Source organism: Tursiops truncatus, chromosome 1, assembly GCF_011762595.2.
Source record: "Tursiops truncatus isolate mTurTru1 chromosome 1, mTurTru1.mat.Y, whole genome shotgun sequence".
Lineage (NCBI taxonomy): Eukaryota > Metazoa > Chordata > Mammalia > Artiodactyla > Delphinidae > Tursiops > Tursiops truncatus.
Genome location: NC_047034.1, coordinates 76,437,817 through 76,456,416, shown reverse-complemented (window position 1 = coordinate 76,456,416; position 18,600 = coordinate 76,437,817). Strand labels below are relative to the sequence as shown.

General features: G+C 48.3%; 4 non-coding genes across 4 annotated transcripts; 3 read left to right on the top strand and 1 right to left on the bottom strand.

Moving 5' to 3' along the window:
• Positions 1–4,932: 4,932 nt before the first annotated feature.
• Positions 4,933–5,004, bottom strand: TRNAE-UUC (transfer RNA glutamic acid (anticodon UUC)). The gene has a single exon. It is a non-coding gene; the product is annotated as a tRNA-Glu (tRNA).
• A 2,505-nt stretch (positions 5,005–7,509) lies between these two features.
• Positions 7,510–7,582, top strand: TRNAV-AAC (transfer RNA valine (anticodon AAC)). The gene has a single exon. It is a non-coding gene; the product is annotated as a tRNA-Val (tRNA).
• Positions 7,583–10,147: 2,565 nt separating this feature from the next.
• On the top strand, positions 10,148–10,220 carry TRNAV-AAC (transfer RNA valine (anticodon AAC)). Its single transcript has one exon. It is a non-coding gene; the product is annotated as a tRNA-Val (tRNA).
• A 4,756-nt stretch (positions 10,221–14,976) lies between these two features.
• Positions 14,977–15,140, top strand: LOC117309993 (U1 spliceosomal RNA). Its single transcript, XR_004524269.2, has one exon. It is a non-coding gene; the product is annotated as a U1 spliceosomal RNA (small nuclear RNA).
• Positions 15,141–18,600: the final 3,460 nt, after the last annotated feature.

Sequence of the window (18,600 nt, the reverse complement as noted above, 5' to 3'; positions counted from 1 at the left end):
TTGTTTTGTTTTGTTTTGTTTTAAATATGGTTATAGAATCTTTCAGGTCCCTAACCTAAATCTTGAGCTAGGAACTTAGAACCTTGAGCTCATCATTTTGTTTCCCCAATTCCTCCAGTTTACATGGAAGTAACCAACCCGTCACACTCATATCTTCACTAAAATGTTCTCTGGCAGCAACTATTTGACCACTCTAATCCTTACTTTCTGTGAGAATCTAAATACAGGTGTCTGCAGACAATGATTTGGGAAAATGTTTTGCTACTGCATGCCATGAACTGAAAGTGGTCTCTGACATCAGGGTCATTAATAATTTCACATCTAGTCGGGTCCAAGATCCAATTCCAGATAATATGGAACCACTCCATTTATTATCACTCAATTCTAACCAAGGGTGTCACTACAACAATGCTAAACATAGAACAATGGCACTACACAAAGATGACCAGGAACTTCAGCATCCTGGATTTCTGCTACCACGCCACTTTCTTGTGCCCACGCCCACAAACTCAAACACACATCTTACTCCCTCCTCCCAAATATTAAACCAGGCATTTGTACTACCTAGGTTTTCAACAAAACAAGGCAAGGCTTGAACCACCTTGGAGGCCTCAGTGTTCTGTCTCACTTGCCTCACCATCCTTCTACTTCCTCTCATTAGATTTTCATTTATTCCTGTCCTCCTGCAGCATGTCCTTCTTCAAGCCCCTGGCCCTCTCTCTCAGGAACAGGAGGTAAATGGAGAATTATGATATTGTTGACATTACTACAGGCTTGTTCCCTGGATAGACATCAACTCAAAGAAGAGCAATTTGTCCATCCCAGGGTATTTTGTAGAAAAAAAAGCTTAGAAAACTAACACTTGAATATTTGCTTTCCCTACAAAGAGAAATTTGAAGTGACACTGCTGGCAGCTGTGAAGTTAGCTCTGGGTGTTAAGCTAAAATGGAAGCCTTTGCATTCACCATGGGGCTGAGGAGAAATGGCAGTCAAAACTGGTTGGAAGGAGGCTTCTGAATCCATAAGACATATCACTCCCACCAAAGAGAAGTAATGTTTCCACTTCTCAGTTTGTAGATGGAATTTACAGAAGCTTTCATTCTGAGGGAGGTAAGGAACAAGTTATGGGAGGGCAGTTGACTGTCAGTCTAGCCTTGAAATCATTTAACTAACAGGTGTTCTCATGAGCCCCAAAATGTGTTCCATGACATGACCTCCTCAGTCATGTCTCCAATGTCTGAAGCCTCCCCAGGCTCCCAAAGCTAGAGAAGTTTGAAAGAGGAGAGAATGAAAGAGACACAAGCCTAGGTTCTTGTAAGCACATTCTAGAGTATGGTACAAAGACTTCAGGGTCACCAGTCCCTTGGGCTACCAACTAAGTGGGTTTGGTGGCATAAACCTACCTGGAATCAAAGCTTCCTTTTGAATCTTTTCAGGTAGATTCCCTACATGGTTGAGTTTTGCTGTCATTTCAGCAGTTATCTCATCCTCTTTGCCCTTATCATTTAAATCTGATAACAAAAAGCCCTAATTAGTAGAGTGTTGGTGGACATAATAGAAATATTTTCATCTAAGCTCTGGAAATTAAAGGTAAAATTTGCCCTCAAAGTAGTTTTCTTATGTTGCCAGCATTTGGTTCTTTGTAACTGTGCATCCCTGGGAGGCAGGCTTGGTGTGCTCCAAACTTGTTTCCAGCTCTTGCTTAGTTCAGTGAGCTTAGATCTATCTCTAGAGTTCCTTTGGAGTCCAAGGATGCAAGATGTCTCTTATATTTCTTGTATTTCAAACATGACCTTTCTGAAAAGAGTACATTGTCTTTAAAAAAAAAAAAAAAGGTGATTCTACCCAGTTTTTGAGTGAACATTTTTCACGCTGAGGCAACCTCTCCACTGTAGTGTCCCCACTCCTTTCTGAATTCAGTGCTGCCTGCTGTGTCCAAATTTAGGGCATGTGATGTCCAAAATTCAACTGCATTCTACACCAGGAGCAATATCTCCATGAGAGCTCAGCACTCCATAGGCTCTTGCTTTGGGGCTGTATTGCCTTTCCCTGGAAGAAAGGGCCCAGGATTTTCACAACCTGGATTCAGAATCCCACATCTCAGTCAGGACTCCTGATTTGAGAACAGAACACCAACTGAAAGTTTTCACCTCTTGGACCTTGGAGCTCCCGGAAGCTGCAGGAGCTAGGGGACGTGCACACATCAGAGGCATGAGACAGCTCCTTGCAAGCCAGGAACTGTGGGACTCCTCCCCTCCCCCACCTTTTCCTTCCTTTTCATGACATTGCTCTACCAGGTCATTTCTTTCAAATTCCAGTGCCTCTTTCTTGCCTTTCTCTCAGAAATAGGAGCTCTCTCTGGCTCTTGTCACTTTGTTCTATTTGATCAAATTTCAAGTCTAATACTTTAACCAGGGCTTCATGTTTTAAACAGTCCCCTAGCCAAGGCTGAAGGTCTCAGGGCATTTGGCTGCTTTAAAATGGTGAAAATCTGTTCCAAGTCAGCCCTTGATTACATGTTTGAATTGGACAGAAGACCAGCCATGAAGCCAAGTGTCAATTATTCACATCACTGGGCCACGACCTAGTGCAGGGCCAAGCCAAGGACCAGGAAACACAGACTACCATGTTGACTCTGCTTTCTCTTCTTTCAACTTTGATTCTTTGTTTTGATGTAGATAATGATGTTTTCTAAGGGAGCAATTGCGTTTCTATCTTCCCAATACCTGTGTCATCTAGTTTCCTGTCTTTAATTTACTTTCATATGTGTGTATTTGTTTATTTATGCTGAGCTACAGGTCATCAAGTGAGATATTTTACTCAGGATTAAGGAAAGCATAAAAGACAGAGAAGCTTCCTTAAGACAACTAAAGTTTGTTCCCTTGGTTGGTTCTTCTTACAGGAAAGTATCTCAGATGGAAAGCAGGCAGAAACTGCTTTTGTGAAAGACTTTCATGTATCCTTTTTCTCAAGGGTGTCTATGGAAGGACAAGGGAAAAAAATCAAGCGTGTCCTTGGATTCCTCTGGGATCCTGGATATAGAAGCTTGGTTACTACCCTATGTTGGGGAGAGGCACAGTTGAATATGAACCACAAATCAGGTTGCCTCAGACTGGAGCCAGGACCATTTAAGACCAAGTACCATTGTTACCTGTGTTATTAAAGCATGGATTCAGTAATTAAATGTTAAATAATCTAAATATATGAAAGTCACTTAACAGTTTCAGGGTGATTTAGAGTAGAACAATGCTGTGTACTGTCAGAAACTTGTCTTACTAATCTCCAGATTCTCAAAAATACATTTCCAAAATATTTTTTTAAAATTTAATGAGGTTATCTTATTTTTAAAAAAACAGACTAAGCACCACTATTACAAGGCAGCCACCTACCTGACAGCAGTGATACAGACAATTCTGGAAAGCTCTTGAGAATTATCCCCTACTTTTGATAATTTTCCACCTGCTCCCCTCATCCTCCCACCTCAGAAAGATTCTTCACCTTTTTGTTGAGTCAGAACCCTTTACAATGTTGGTAGGAATGTAAAATGGTGAAGCCACTATGGAAAACGGTATGGGAATTCTGCAAAAAAGTAAGAATAAGACTCTGCCATATGATCCAGCTATTCCACTTCTAGGTATTTATCCAGAAAATACAAAACCAGTCATTGGAATAGATATATACACCCATACATACATCAAAGCATAATTTACAATAGCCAAGATATGGAAACAACCCAAGTGTCCATCAACAGGTGAATGTATAAAGAAGATGTGGCATACATACACAATGGAGTACTATTCAGCCTTTAAAAAAAAAGAAATCTTGCCATTTGCTACAACATGGATGGACTTCAGGGTATTATGCTAAGTGAAATAAGTCAGGTAAATAAAGACAAATACCGTGTGATTTCACCCATATGTGGAATTAAAAAAATTTAAGTGAATGAACAAACCATACAAAAAAAACACATAGGTACAGAGAACAGAGTAATGGTTACCAGAGGGGAAGGAGGAGGAGAGAGGGGAAGTGAGTAAAGTAAATTGTTATAAACAAACAAACGAAAATCCTAGCAGGAGAGAGAGCCAGGCAAGAAGCAAAGGGGCAGCTGCACTTCCCTGAAGGGTCTCTCCCAAGGTAGGTGGTTCCACTGGGCAGTGGACTCAAGACTCCACAGCCCACCAAAGCAACAAAGCAGAGTCCACAGGGCAGCAGGTCCTGGGGGGAATACCAGCATAGACATGTTCCTCCTACAAGCTCAAGGTGTGCCTGGCCTGCACTATCAGGAAGAGTGGAATAAATTTCCACCTGAAGCTTCTTATAGCCCACAGAGAACAGGGCAAGAGGGACCTCCTCGCCAGGACAAAATCTTACCCTGGCCTTAGAGGACAGATGCCACAAAAGCTGGTTTTGAGGGACACGGCAAAGAAGGAAGCAACAGCAGCCCAGTGATCTTGAGTTGAGATGTCTGCAAGTTACTCTCAAATGGTGTAGCAAATTATGTACATGGAGAGAGACTGAGAAAGCAAATGTGGGAAAATGTGCGTTTTGCTGAAGAATATATGCTGTTACTATTCTTGCAAATTTTCGTAGGTGTCAAAGTTTTGTGGGTTTTTTTTGTTTTTTTAAAGGAGTAATTCATACTCAGGTCCCGAGTTCTCTTTAGATGGACCCTGAAAGTGAGACTGTAGTATCTGAAATGAAGGAAGGCGTGGAGGCGAGGGGCTGCCCAGGATGCTCATCACACCTCCCCTCTCCCAGCCTGGGAGAAGCCTTGGACCTGGGGCCCACCTCACTGGCTTAAGGATTCAGTGCAGAGATCTACTGCATCTGCACCTTGGGGTACATAACACTTGTGAGGAGGAAGTGAAAACTGCTGGGTGCTGAGATGCCACAAAGAAGAAGGGAGAAAAACCAACACAACAAAACCTAAATCTCCCTGACCGGGAATCGAACCCGGGCCGCGGCGGTGAAAGCGCCGAATCCTAACCACTAGACCACCAGGGAGCTGCTCGCAAGACGACTTGTAAGTGATGGTAGGAAGCCTATAATGAGTGTGTACTATCTCCCGCCCTCCTGTTCTGAGTGCCGCACCTCCCTCCAAGGAGCTGTACCCGAAGAACGTTCCCTCCCTGCTTTCTCCAAAAGAGGAGCCCCACGCGAAAGGCCGAGCGCTCTGCGGGACAGTGGACGCGCCCACGAGGCCCGCCGGGGCCGCAAGTCCCCAGTGAGTTGCCCCGTCTGGGCCGCACCTCAGAACTGCCCTGGAGCCACCCCTTTGCCAGGCGACCGCGTGTGGAGAGCAGGCCGCCGGGGCAGGGGCTGTAGAGACAGGAGGGGAGGCGCGCGGGATGAAACCCCGGGATCCCCAACACCATAAAAGACTCCCGGCGGATGCAGGATCGGGGACGGCTGGACGGAAAACGCTTTCAAACAAGGCTGCGCGCCCAGACCTGGATTCCGGGTCTTCCCCTCACTACCTGCGGCGCCTGCCGTTCTCCCGCCTTAGATGACGCCAACTCCAGGTCCTAAGGCTCCGACCAAGAGTTGTCTCTCACGCAGCGTTTATCTCAGACTCCACATGCAGTTAGTTAGGACTTCGTGTTTGCTTCTCGGTCCAGGTGGACTTTGGCTCACACAGTCCCTCCTTTCCGAGACTCTGGACTTGAGCAAACGACTCTCCTGATAAAGGCGGGGAAATCAGTGTAACACTCGGCTCCCTCACCCTGAACCTCGGATGGGGGCGTTGGGCGACCCTTGCGCTTTTTCCTGGGCTGCGTCCATCTTCCGGGCCCGTCCTCGAGGCCAGGGCCGGGGCCGGGTGCCCTCAGCGTGCTCCTCTCGCCGGCTCTGGAGCCCCGCGCCTTCCCTTGCGGCTGCAGGGAGGCTCCAGGGGCCGCCTGATCGGGTTTGCGGGGCCCAGCGGCGCGGGTGTGTGTTTGTGGTCCCTCGGGGGCCCGCTGTCCCTCCGCCCCTGTCGGGGAAAGGACGACCGCTCCCTCGTCCTGTCCACGTGGGACGGCAGCGCGCCGGACGCGACCGAAAGACAGCGAATCCGTTCCTCTGGCTGCGCGTGGGAGGTGAAAACTGGAACCTGGAGGGGAGGGAAAAGGGGGAAAATCTCATGAAATGTCCTGATCTAAAGCTATTTTCAAGTCCGCCTCTTTGGGGACTCAGCCCTCCAGCGCTGGCGAGGATGCTGCAGTCCGGTCGCACCCTCGACGGCACTTGGTGTCGGCGCGCAACAAGGCAGAGCTCCGCGGCTTGGGGGTCAGTGCGCACGCTGCCCGCGCCTTCCTCGGGGTCGCAGCACTTGAACCTCACGTGTGAAGGAAACGAGATGACCGCCACAATAAGAAAGAAGGAAAACAAAGACTGGAGAAAATGACACGTGCTTCCCCACACTTGTAAAGCTTTACTTTGAAAGGAAACCAGACAGGGAGACACAGACAGACAGACGACGTTGCATTAAAGTTTTTCAGCAAAAAGAAAGTTGTCTGCCTGCTGGCCGTGTGCTGTGAGGTGAACACGAAACCCCCTCCAGACACCGGCTTTCTGGCAAAACCGCCTTTACCTCTTTGTCTTCCTAGGTTAAAATTCGCTCTCCATGACCTGTTGAACTGGAAAATTGTAAAAGGCAAATAAAAGACGTTTCAGACGTTGTAAAAGGTAAAACAAAACTGTTGCTCAAGAAGAATGTCACGTACGACGAGGGAGGAATGAACAGTCGTGAGATGGGCGTGGACCGCGCCTGCGTCCTCCGCGGCTTTCTGCTGGGCCTGGTCTTCAAACGAAGTCAATACAGGCCGGGAAGCGCGGCTCGGCCTGCGTTGACGTTCGATGTTTTTCCAACAGCCAAATGACCTGAGACGTCAGCCTTTGCTACGGTTCCTGCTAAGCGTGAAAGTGTGATTAAAGTACTGGACTTCAACTAGACGACTAGAATAAGCCACAGCGGCAGGAACCTGAGGAAGCCCGTTTGCCGGGAGACGCCGGAGAAGGGCTGCTACGAAAGGGCTTTCGAGGAAGGAGCAGAGGGGAGGGAGGGGAGGGCGGGTCCTATGGTTCCCGGGTGGATTCGAAGCATCGATCATTTCCGAGAGCCCAGAGCACTGACCGCCTGCGCCGTGAAAAGGGCCACCGAGGCGCGGGTCCGCAGCCTTGGAGTGGTGGTGTCCACGCTGCTGGGATGCGAGATCGCCTGGGGCTCAGGCTCACCTAACCCCCGGCTCCTGGGGCTTCCGGGAGCTGGAGAGTCCGCGGGGGCGATCCCTGCACTCGGTGCATAGCTGTGTGTTGGATGCGGGATTGGGAAGTGAAGCTGTGAGGGTCCCAGGGACCTCGCTTCGGGGGAGGCGAAGATCCCTAAACGAGGGCCTCTCGGGAGCTTCAGTCTCCTTACCTGAGGGCTCGCCTGTGCTCCCAGGGTCTTTTGCTTTCGGAAATATTTGTGGCCAGTCGTGGCAAGAGATACAGTTCTTGAAAGTGTCCTTAAAAACCTGAGAAAGAGCTGTTTCCGTAGTGTAGTGGTTATCACGTTCGCCTAACACGCGAAAGGTCCCTGGTTCGAAACCAGGCGGAAACACGTCGATTCTTTTCTGAAACTAACATTCACGTTTAAACACCAAAAAACGGGGCGAGTGGGATGGATTGAGGTAGCGCGTGCAGCTGTAGCTTTATCCCCCCGAAATACAGGAGGAGTTCCCTTATTGCCTGAAAGCCTGCTCAGCACTGGCAACCATCCCTCCTTTGTCTGCTCTGTGTCACTTTGAAGACAAGGCCACAGACAGACCAAGAAGGGCCCAGGACAAAGCCAAGTTAAGGTTATCTTTACATTCGGAAATCCCCTCACCTTCTCATGTGGCGCCTAAATCTCCTCTACACGCTGACACCTATTTTGTCTCTGGAAACAAGAAGTTTATCCCTGTGAAGCTCACTTGCTTACCCCACCTCAGCACGCTTGCGGAACACGTTGATTTGCGTGACAGAACAAGAGAGACCGACCCAACTCCGCACCGGGTGCTCAACCCAAAGACACGTAGACGAATTTCAGGCTCCAGAATTGCAGCTGGTAGGGGCACGTAAAGGAGTCCTTACACGTGCCATTATCAGGAGAGCCCCTGTAGTGAGGTCAGAGATGAGGAAGTAGACGGAATCGCTCATCAGCTGCTGAGAGCCAAGTCAGCACCTGACACATAAGGAAACCGAGGTTCAGAAAGAGAGCATGACCTTGGCTCTGCCGCACACAGCGCTAAAGCTAGACCAGGATGGAACCCAGCCAGTTACCTTGCGGCCTGGCCTCAGAGCCCAAAGCGTCACCCAGGAGAGGTGAAAAGTGATGAGCAGCGGTGCAAGGGCTGGGAGCCTTTCACAGCTGCCTTCAGCCGCGGGCCGCTGGGAATCGCCTCCTTTTCTGCTCTGCCATTCTCAAAAATCTAACCTTATTCTTACAGTTTTCAACTGGAGAAGCCAAATTATGGAGGTTTGTTATGTCAGGTTGCCTGGTAGCTACAATTTGGCGTTTTACTGCTGCGGCCCGGATTCGATTCCAGGTCAGCAAAGCTCTAAATTGCGCTAAATCTTCCTCTTCCCGAACAGAGGTAGTTTGCCAGAAGGGCGATGCAAGACCCTCTTCAGGGTTCCTATTGCCAGGCACCCTCCATGTGGGGGAGAGGAAATGTGATGAACCACCAGGGCTTCTGCCCTCCACTCCACTCTTTTCTTCCTTTATTTCAGAAACCTAGTGTCTCATATATGGAGTTTTCATCCAAAGAGAACCTGGGACTTAACTTTGAAAAACTCGTTAAGAAAACAAAAACATAAAACCTTTTAAATATACAAAAATTTTGAAACACTAACATTGTCTATTCTGTACCTAATCTCACAGTTAACATTTTCCAAGCTTGCTTTCTCACTCTCTCTCCATATACATGATTTGCTACACCATTTGAGAGTAACTTACAGACATCTCAACTCAAGATCACTGGTTAGGCTACTGTTGCTCCTTTCCTTTGGCATCTCCTTCAAAACCAGTTTCTGCGGGACCTGTCCTCCAAGGACAGGAGGAAGCTTTGTCTTCGTGAGGAGGCCCCTCTTGCCACTTCAGAAACCTGGAATCTGTTCTCTTTAGGCTGTAGAGGAGCTTCAGGCGGTGTTTTATTCGGCTCTCCCCTGCGCTGATGTTCGATGTTTTTCCAACAGCCAAATGACCTGAGACGTCAGCCTTTGCTACGGTTCCTACTAAACGTGAAAGTGTGAGTAAAGTACTGGACTTCAACTAGACGACTAGAATAAGCCACAGCGCCAGGAACCTGAGGAAGCCCCTTTGCAGGAAAGGACACCGGAGAAGTGCTGCTGCGAAAGTGCTTGTGAAGAAGGAGCGCGCGGGTCAGGCGCACCAGAGCAGAGGGGAGGGAGGCAGTGGAGTGGGAGGGGAGAGGGAGGGAGGGAGGGAGGCGAGGGCGACTCCTATGGGTCCTGGGTGAATTCGAAGCACCGCTCATTTCCAAGAGCCGAGCGCACTGACCGCCGGCTCCGTGAAAAGGGCCACCAAGGCGCGGGTCTACAGCCCTGGAGGGGCGGTGTCCACGCTGCTGTGAGGCTGGGTCGCCTGAGGCCTAGACGCACCTAACCCCCTGCTCCTGAGGCTTCAGGGAGCTGGGGAGTCTGCGGGGGGATCCCTGATCTCCGGCGCTAGGCTGAGGAACTGGAGACCCTTGGATGTGGGAGCCTGAATCTAGACTGTGGGAGCCCCAGGGACCTTGCTTCGCGGGAGGTGAGGAACCCTAAGCTAACACCTCTCGGGAGCTGCAGTGTACTTGCTTGAGAGATCGCAGGTGCTCCCAGGATCGTTTTTTTTTGGTGGGCCAGTTGTGGCAAGACATAATACATTTCTTGGATTTTTTTGTTTGTTTGTTTTGTTTTGCGGTACGCGGGCCTCTCACTATTGTGGCCCCTCCGGTTGCGGAGCACAGGCTCCGGACGCGCAGGCTCAGCGGCTATGGCTCACGGGCTCAGCCGCTCTGCGACATGTGGGATCTTCCCGGACCGGGGCACGAACCCGCTTTTTCTGCATCGGCAGGCGGACTCTCAACCAGTGCGCCACCAGGGAAGCCCTTGGATGTTGTTTTTAAGCACCTGTGCTCCCGTGGTTTCCGTAGTGTAGTGTTTATCACGTTCGCCTAACACGCGAAAGGTCCCCGGTTCGAAACCGGGCGGAAACAAATAAGCGTTCCCTTCCCCCCCTTTTTCTTTTCCCTGAAACTTACATTCTCGTTTAAAAACCAGAAAGGGGGCGAGTGGGATGGGTTGTGGCAGAATTTGTAGCTGCGTTTTTCTCTCCCCAAACCCAGGAGGAGTTCCGCTACCACCTGAAGCCTACTCAGCACTAGGAACCAGCCCTCCTTTCTCTCCTCTGAGTCACTTTGGAGACCAGCCCACAGACATTCCAAGGAGGGCACAGGAGAAGGCCCACTTCAGGTTATCTTTAAATCTGGAAATCCCCTCACTTTCTCATCTGGTGCCTAAATCTCCTCTGCACGCTGATACGTATTATGTCTGTGAAAACCAAGAAATGCATCCCTGTGAAGCAACCTTGGCTTTCCCTCACCCCAGCACACTTGCGAAACAATTTGATTTGCGTGACAGAAGAAAAGAGGACGAATTCAACTCTGCACCAGGGGCTCGAGCCAGACACGAAGATGAAGAATTTCAGGCTCCACGAATTGAGCGGGTCGGGGAGGAAAAGGAGCCGGTAACGTGCCTTCATCAGGAGAGCCCCCAGAGCCACATCAGAGATCAGGAAGTAGACAGATCCACTCATCATCACCCGCTGAGAACTAAGCCTGCCCCTGACTCCTGAGGAAAGAGAGGTTCAGAAAGAGAGCATGACTTGGCTCTGTTGCACACAGCGCTAAAGCTAGAGTAGGATGGAACCCAGCCTGTTACCTTGTGGCCTGGCCTCAGAGCCCAAAGCGTCACCCAGGCGGGGAGTGGTGAAGCGTGATGAGCTGCATTCAGACCTGGGCTCTGGGAATCACCTTTTTTCTGCTCTCTGCATCTCTAAAACCTAACTTTTACTGGGGTAGACAGCCTATCTCCACTTTACTTAGTTATTCTGGGGTTTTATCTTGTTTCTTCATTTGGAACATATTCCTCTGTCACCTCATTTTGCCTAATGTACTTTTTTTATTTCTATGTGTCTGGTAGGTTGTTTACATTTCCTGGCCTTGGAGAAGTGGCCATTTGCAGGCGACTTCCTGTGGGTACTAGCAGCACACTACCCCTCTCATCACCAGATCTATATGCTCTAGGGGTGCCCTGTATGTGGGCTGCATGGGTCCTTCTGTTGTGCCTGGCTGACCGCAGTGCATGGTCTGGTAGGATTAGTTGGTCCCCGTCTCTTTGGTTGTCAGGCCCTGCCTTGTTTGGAATCTGCAGCCGCTACTTGGCACTGCCGGGTCAAGAGGCAACTGGCTGTGGACCCCCGTGGGGGGGGTGGCGGGGGCTAGTGCTGGCTCACTGGTGGGTGAAGCCAGGTGCTAGGGCTACTGCTAGTGCTGGCCCACTGGTGGGCAGAGCTGGGTCCTGGGGTTTGGCTGCAAGGCCCAGGAGTCCCAGAGCTGGTGTCAGACTGCTGGTGGGTGGGGCTGGTTCCCGACACAGCTGACTGTGGGGGTTCCGGGTGTCCCGATACTTGTGTTGGCCTGCTAGTGGGCGGGGCCAGGGTCCAGCCAGTCCCAGGGCTGGTGAAAACATGGGACATTTTAAAGAAAAGTAATAACCTTGGATTGTTATTATTTGGATGGTTATAAACCTTGGGTTTATAACATATGCAAAGTAAAATGCATGGCAACAAAAGTGTAAAGGCAGGCAGGGGAGAAATGTGAACTGGTATGACTTCACTTGAAGGCAGACTGTGGTAAGTTACAGATGTCTGCTCTAAAGCCTAAAGCAATTGCTGAAATAACAAGAGTTATAGCTAGTAAGTCAACAAAGGCAAGAAAATGGAATCATATACAAAACTATGTAGAATCTATGATAGAGCAATTGCTCTTCTGGCTTTCTACCCTATGGACATGTGTACAAGAATGATGACAGCAGCATTACATGTAATAATAAAAGCATAGAACCAAATTAATTTCAGAGTATATGCAAAGGGGTAAATAAATACTATACAGACAATGGAAGAAACTTCACTGATTACAGGAATTCACAGGGTAGTGATGAGTCTACTCTTGAGGATTCCTCAATTCCCAGTGACCTGTTTTCCTCCTGAGCTCCTCTCGGAGGATCGATGATGATCTGGGTTTAATTAGATCCTCCTGTTGTGCAAAAAATACAGGGTACAGGAACATAGTAGTAGAGGAGCCTGCCTCGGCCTTTGAGGGAGAAAGTGTATAGAAAAGGGAGGACCCCGAGTCATAGATGCCAGGAAGATGCCTCCCAGAATAGGCTTGAACAAGCAACCTTTGAGTTAATAGCCTAACGTGCTAACCGGTTGCACCACAGAGATACCTTTAGGTCACTTTCTCTCTCTTCTCCCTCACCTCATCCCCAGCGAGAGCAAGCACGCCTTCCACTCTATGCCGAGGCACCCGCCTTTAGCAGTGCAGTCGTACCTGCTCAAAAGAGCCCGGGAAAACCGGAGAAACCCGTGGGAAAGCCGTGCGTCGGGCGATTCCGAAGGCAGAAGGGCAGCTGAGCGTCCCCGCCGCGTCTTGCTCCACACCCGCCGCAGATGCCAGCGCCCCGGAGACGCCCGGGGCCACGAGCCCCCAGGCCTGAGCCGAGTGGGGCCCAAGGGAAGCTGAATGCCGGGTGGGCTACGTGACGGCTCCCCGTTTGCTCCGCCTTCACCCGACCATCTGCCCCGCAGGTTTAGTAGGTGTGCTTGGTATGGCTGCGTCGGAAAAAAGATCAGGTCAAAAGGAAACGTGAAAAGGAGCGAAAGCAAGCAGAGGCATGGATGAGACAGCGAGACCTCCCAGGAAGCCCGTGAGGAGGCTCGGGCCAGATCCTGAGAAATAAAAATTGCTTTTATTAAGTAGCAGAATGGAGAGGGAGAATCGGAGAAGAGCATGAAAGAGAGAAAAGCACGAACATCTGTAGGTGTCCAAGAGTAAAACAGCAAAAGCAGTGTGGATATATTTACCTTCAAAAAATTACGGGAAGTGCAGTGACTGCCAGCCTGCCTGTGGCGCATCATGACCGTATGGTGGTTAATACTATGTGGTGGCCGCAGTAATCTCGGCTCAAATCTGAGCTATAGTAGGATGGTGTCTGTGACTGGTCTCTCGGTTTGCTTTTTTTTTTTTAACATCTTTATTGGATTATAATTGATTTACAATGGTGTGTTAGTTTCTGCTCGGTTTGCTTTTAATGCCAGCACCAGCAACGCCCCTTAAGAAGCGGTCAGAGAGCAGAGTATGCCGCCGGCCACACAGCGCGATGCGGTCAGAAGAGGAGTAAATCCCACGGTGCACAAACCTGCGGGTGGCGTTGTCTCACCTCTGAACAGAAAATGTCTCTAAGGGTGAAATACAGCCTCTCAAGGAGGCTTGTCTGTACGTTCCGCTAATTAAACAGTGCCGTCATGACCGTTTTTCTGGTAAAGATCATTCAAGTATCAGTGTTGGGTTTTTTTCTAAACGAAAACGAGGTTTTAATAAGTTTACAATAAAATGCAAGCTAGTTGTCATCATCTACACCAGCTTGTCTCCATCCATCATCCACTAATTTTTATGGGAACAGTAAATCTACAGTTCACATAGAGTTAAAAGCACAAATCTTTAAAGCACAGTTTTTTGAATTTTAGCAAATGTAACTATTACCCAGATCAGGTTATAGAATATTGCCATCATCCCAGAAATGTCCGCTGAGCCTCTTTCCAGGCAATTCCTACCTTCTCTCTCTTAGTTGATTACTATTTTGAGGTCTCTTGCCGAAATTACTATTGCCTGCTATTGAAATTCAAATGAATGAATGTATTTTTTTTTTGTATCTGGCTTTTTAAATACAACATTATGTTCATTAAACATAACTATATTATCGTGTATATCACTTCTTAATTTTGGTATTGTCGGAGTAATTTTGGTGTTATTTGTTGTTATTTGGTGAATATTCTTGGTGTTTTGATGAATATTCTATACCAATCTTTTTGTATACTTGTGCATTCATAGAAGTACTGCGACTGCTGGGTCATGGAGTAGGAACAAGATTAACTTTATTAGAAACTGACAAATACTCTAGAATGGTTTCAAACCAGTAACTATGGTTGGAATTTCTCTGCATTCTTGTCAGCATTTGGTGTAGTAATTCTTTTAAATATAGCCATGCTGGAGGGTGTGTAATGATATCTCCGTATAGTATTAATGAGCATTTCCCTAATGAATAAAAATGTCAAGAATATTTTCTTATAACTTCTGGCCGTTAAGATATCTTCCTTTGTGATCCAGGACGACCTTGGCTTAGCCTTCCCAGGAAAAGGAAACAGCGTCGGGTGGTCAGTCGCTGTGCAGGTGGATCCTCCCGAGGCGTCTCTCCGAGACAGAGACCCAGACCTGGGGTGTTTGGAGCGGCGACATGTGCAGATCAATGACTGGCACGGCATCAGCGCCCCCTTCCGGTCTCCCAGGCCTTTGCCGTCTCCACGCACTCCTCAGTTAAGCAAGGGCAGAGAACTGTTGAGACAGCGCAATGGCTGCGGGTTGGTCTGTTTGGAGCCGCTGCTGAAAGGTGGTCGGTGTTGTGAGCTGTGCAGTGAGTTCTCCTGTATGTGTGTGTGTGTGTGTGTGTGTGTGTGTGTGTGTGTGTTGGGGGGAGATTGGGGAGGAGATGTGGGAGGGGAGGTCTTCGCTTGAATTCCTTTGAGGAAAACGGTTTAGAAAAACAGCGTGGGGCGGGTGGAAGGGAGGGTGGCGACCCTGAGTGAACCTTGGAGGGGTGGGAGGCTGCACTGTGCCTGCGGGGTATGTGCCCCTAGTTACCTGGCAGGAAAGATGCCATGATCACGATGGTGGCTTTCCCAGTGCGACGCTTGTCCATTGCACTCAGGTAGTGCTGACTTTAGAGATTTCCCCAAATGTGGGAAACTTGACCTCGGAATTTGCGCTAGTAGGGGTATGTATTTGCGCTCTCCGCTATCTCTCTGTGTACGGCAGGGGAGTTCTCTTCCGTGGTGCCTCACTGCACTCTACTGGCTCAGGCCCAGGGCGAGAGGCTCCCCACACCCAGGGCTCCAACCCACATCTTCCTGGCTTTCCTATTCCGGGACCAAAGTGTATGGATGGGCCCTGCTACTTGCTTCAGGCCTCCAGTCTGCAGGCTTGCCGGCAGGCATCTGCAAGAGAAAGACCACATGGTGGGGGTGGTGGGGAAGTGTGGGAGAAGTCACCCAAAGGCCTCGAGCTCCACAGCTCCCCTTTGGGGCCAGATCGGCACCCCTTCCTGGAACATGGAGGCCAGAGGCCTGCCTTCGCAAGGAGGCTCCGGGGGCCAGAGCGCTGTATCCCTGCCCCGGGTTAGCCAACTCTTTTGGTCTCTCACCCGGCTTTCCCTTCTCCTTCCTCCCGTTCCACCCCAGCTGCGTTCTTGGGGACAGTAAGCTGTACCCTATCACCCCCTAACCCACGCGTAATGACCCCGTCCCTTCTCCAGTGCTTATGAAGAGAGCTGAATCAACGTTTTCTAACAACGGGAGGAGAGAGAACCTGCGGCGACAGGAGGCAACCCGTTCCCTTGCTGGTTCTTTTGGCACAACCCATTGAGGGGCCCGGCTCAGGAGCCTGGAATCGTCCCTCCTACTTGAGGGACCTGGGTCGCACGCGGCCCACGGAACCGGCCAAGTTGGCGTCTCTCCCACTTCCTCTCAGGGAACAGCAGGAAATCCTGCAGGGTCCACTCTTACCCAGAAGAGACACCCGGAAAATGATCCAGCAGAAGCCCGGACCCTGCTCGATGGACCACTTCGGAGCGACACTTCTGTCGGCCGGTTCTTGAGAGGAGAAATCATTTAGGACGAGGCGTTCTTCAGTGTCTTGTCTCAGACAAGAGTGAAGGAGGGTGATTCTTCCAAGAAGCTGGCAGTCCTGATACCTGTGGTCGCAGAGAGGCTTGTGGAGCAAGAGCGCCCTCTCTCGACCAGGGTTATCCAGCTGTTTCCGCCTCCGCCTCTTCCTCCTCTTCTCCTCTTTCCCCTGTCGTTTTCTATCTTGGTGTTCCTTGAGTACTTATCTTCCTTTTGTGCCTCGGAACCTCTCACCCTCTACCATGGATTATACATTTTCCTGGGTTGTTCTGAGCTTCAAATAAGGAAATGTATGTAAGAGTGCCACAAATGCTCAAAAATTTTGATCTCATTATTTTATCAGTAACATCATCTGAATCATCAGGATTGTCTAACTCCCTTTTTAACAATTGCATTTTAATTGTCTGAATATATTAATGCACATTTAAACACCATATAATTTTTGAATAATAAATTGCTTCTGATATTTTAGTATCAAAAATAATGCTGTAGGGCTTCCCTGTGTCGCAGTGGTTAAGAATCCTCTTGCCAATTCAGGGGACACGGGTTCGAGCCCTGGTCCATGAAGATCCCACATGCCGCGGAGCAACTAAGCCCGTATGCCACAACTACTTAGCCTGCACTCTAACGCCTGTGAGCCACAACTGCTGAAGCCTGCGCACCTAGAGCCCGCACTCAGCAACGAAGACCCAACGCAGCCAAAAATAAATAAATAAAATAAATAAATTCATATAAAAAATAATGCTGTAGAAAGTTCTTACTTGTAAATCCTTGGCAATTCTGTAGGATAGACACTGTCCTTTTTTCCACCCTGTAGCCAATCTGTCAGTGTTAAATACCTTTAACAAAAATTTTCCAACAATCAAATGCTTGGGGCCAATTGCCTTCACTTGTTACTGTCTCAGTTCAAGGACTCTAGGTAATTGGCACAATACCCTGGATTAGCTAAAATGGAGAATTTTTTCTCACTTTCTTCTGTTTTGTGTCCTTTCTTCAGTTCTTCGGTAACAACATCCTAATAAAATGGTTGGCAACAACAACACAAGTATATCACTGTATCTTGGGGAAAGTTAGTGCTTTCCTTGTTCATATGCTTGTCTACCCAATTTGTGCTTGGAGCCAAGGAAGAAGAGATCTGCCATGGGCCTCACTCTTGCACTCTTCTAGCTGTGCCTTCTTCCATTAGGCAAGGATCATGTGGACCCAAGAGGACATTCCCACATGGTGCCCATGTCCTCCCTCCCCCATAGGGCTGTCAAATGTGTAACGAATCCCAGAGTCCCTTGCCCAAGTGTCTTTTAGCTCATGTATAGAGACTGTGGATCTTTCTTCCTTGCATTGTCAAACTGAGGGCAAAAGGTACTTTTGTTTGTTTGTACTCAAACCTAGGGATTGTGGGCAATGTGACATCAAGAGACCACTTTTTAGGGAGAGCTAGTGGATGTAGCATGGATGTGTTGGAGGTGCAGAACACAATCTGGTTCCAGCAGGCCAGTAGGCAAGTGGTGATGGATGTTCTCACCATGCTTCCTTTTTCTGGTATGTTACTCCAAAAAGTATAGGAATTCTAAAATACTATACATTCAGTGATTATAAACATAGTTTTCAAAGTAAGAGAATACAACCTATTTCAGTTTCAACTGAGAGATTTTTTTTAAAAAGCTTGATCAGTAGCTTTAAAAAAGATAGATCCATGGTAGATGCCAAGCTTGTCACTAACATTTGCAGGTGCCAGTGCAAAAAATAAAAGCAGAGGCATCAAAGCTGCTTACACTCTGAGGTTGGAGTGCCAAGATAGCTTCTTTCATATTCTGTTCCAGGGGGCCTTGAGTACAGGAAACATGGAAGTCAAGTTTTAGTCCCAGACTAACTTGAGAAGTCATATAGGAGGTCCTCACTACATTAAGTTGGGACCCCAAAGTCTTAAGCCCTCAGGGGTAAGGGTCATCCGATCTAGTCCTGTCCCTTCAAATCCCAGAGCTCTTTGGACAAGGCAGCCTTGGTGCCACAAACAGTATAAAGAAAAAGAAAGTTTTAAAAGTTCATGAGAAATCGTGGCCACAGACTTGACCTCTAGCAGATTTAGCCTTGAGTACCCACAGCCTGGGTAGTCTGAGAAACCATAAGAGAACAATTTGATGTGTTGTTTCCCAGCTGGTAACAAACCACAAGAGCCTATTAGAGGAGAACATATTCAGAGGAAAATATATTCATTCTAGGGCTGTAGAGATGTCTACAAATAACATTTCAAGAGAATCAACTAGTATCTAGAATTCAGTTATAAAATATAAGAACAAAATCTCATGTATTTGGAATTTTAGAAACACTTCTACCAATCCTTGTATCAAAGCAGATGTGAAAATTAGAAAATATTCTGTATCAAACAAAACTGAAAATACTACGTATATGCAGAAGGTGCAGCTAAGCCAGTCTTTAGAGGACAATACACAGCTTTAAATGTAAATTATGAAATTCAAGGCTGATTTCTGAAGAGCTAAATCTCCAACTCATAAAGTTACAAAAAGAATAATGACAACAACAAAAGCAGATAGGAGCAGAAATTATATATAAAACCA